We start from the raw sequence: 2,162 nt of genomic DNA, 5'->3' as shown, positions 1-2,162 counted from the left end.
GCGCACATGCAAAGCGGATGGTAAGATTAATTTTAATGAAATATATCGTTAATTAATTTGTCGTTCCTTATAATATATTTAACTTTCAACCTATTTTTTCCTTATAGGCTGCGTCTCTTGGACGTGAACCGAGTCCAATGGAGCTGTTTGTAGAGACGCATGTGCGGAGTCAAGACCGCCAAAAGGGGGTGCAGCAGTTCGTGGACAACCGTGCTCAGCACTTCGTGGTATGTTCGTTCATTCATTTTATTTTGTAAGTTATTATTTTCTTGAATTGCATTTGATGATTTTTTTACCGACGGAATTTTCAGGAGACCTATAATAGCTGGTTGAGGGAGACATATGGGGACAATCCGTCGACCCATCCAGATTTCGATCTAGATTTGTGGATGGAGGCGAGATCGTCTAGTGGACCCGATAAAAATAGGGTCTACGGGCTCTCCAACACTACGGCTGAAAACTTGCGTGCGACTCGTAGTGTCTCAACTGTTGGAAGCTTTCCATCAGTATCGAACACCCAGTCTAAGGAGTTCATTGCATTGAAACAACAATATCAACAACTCTCGACGAATTATGATGAGCTCCGTCAAATAGTCATGGAGATGAGATCAAAGATGGGTGACGATACTTGTGCAGCTTCTTTTTGGCCGTATGGTCCCGGGAACAACCAGCCTCCTCCTCCTCCTCCTCCTCCTCCTCCTCCTCTAGCTCTGCCGTTATTCTAGTTTAATTTTGTTTTTTAAACACATTAAATTTGTAATGAATATTATTTAACATTACTTTTATATTTTTAATGTTTAATCCATTTTTATTTGTTTATTAAGGTTTTTTACAATTAATAAATTATTTTTTTATATATATGTTAAATACTAATATCCGTCGGTATTACACAGAGAGTTGTCAAACAATTACCAGCCATGTCATCATTACTGACGGACTCACCGACGGATATAATCCGTCGGTGATTAAATTCAGATGGCTTTACCAACGGATAATATCCGTCGGTATTTCACAGAGAGTTGCAACACAATTACCAGCCATGCCATAATTACCGACGGAAATTCCATCGGTAAAGCCGTCGATACTTACCGATGAAATGTCAGACGGATTTATTCCGTCTGTAATATGTTCCCACGGGAAACTTTTTTTTGGCGCGCGCATATCCGTCTGTAAGACCGTCGGTGTTCCGTCGGTGGGTGTTTTTTTTATTTGCGACAGACTTAGCGATGAAAATGGGGTTTACTGACGACTGATATACCGACGAACGTGTTTCGTCGGTGATGTCGTCGATAAGTATTTCACCGACGGATTTCATTGCTTTCACCGACGGAATTGGTCCGTCGGTGAAACTGGATAATGTTGTAGTGATGATTGATTTATTGGGAATTATTCTTCATATTTTTTTTTAATTTTTTCTATGGGGTTATTTCAATCTTATAGCCATGGTTGCAAGGTCAACAGGTTAACTCGAGTTGACTTCAATCTTTTTTTCCCGTTATATATATATATATATATATATATATATATATATATTATTTTCACCCTTCAACATTGGGTTGTTTGGTAATTAAGTTTCATTGGTTTATTCAATTTGCTTTTGATAGGGCTACCCTGATATCACAACCAAGTCACAAATTTGACATGTTATCCCAGATGGGCTCGATTTTTTTTTTTTACATTTTATTCTTTACTAGTATTTTTTTATTTATATTATCAAAATTATACAAGTTTATTAAACTCATTCAATTAAATAACTTGAGTCTCATTTTTATTTTATTTTTTTAAGAACATTTACATTGTCTTAGTATCTTTCGCAATGAAAAAAAATTGAACTGACCCATAGAATATACAGCACGAGTCACCAACTAGTTTTCACTGTATTTATGTCTAAAAACTATGGACACAGTGCTAACCAATATTAACCTTTTCAAAGAGTGGTTAGGTTAGCAAATCACGCAAAATCCCCTTTATTTTTTTTTTACAATAAAATATTCTCTTTTCTTTTCTTTCTTTCCTTCTTTCTAGACAGAGAGTACTGGAAGTCTGGATAGAAGAAGAGAGGTTAGAAAAAGTGAAGAACCCTCAGAGCAATTTGAGGGAGGCATTGTGCCGTTGGGTAATTTGGAGCTTTATAATGGAAGACAACAATGTTGATGAGATTC

Source organism: Populus nigra, chromosome 6, assembly GCF_951802175.1.
Source record: "Populus nigra chromosome 6, ddPopNigr1.1, whole genome shotgun sequence".
Classification (NCBI taxonomy): domain Eukaryota; kingdom Viridiplantae; phylum Streptophyta; class Magnoliopsida; order Malpighiales; family Salicaceae; genus Populus; species Populus nigra.
The sequence above is the reverse complement of the archived record's forward strand: the minus strand, read 5'-3'. Positions refer to the sequence as shown.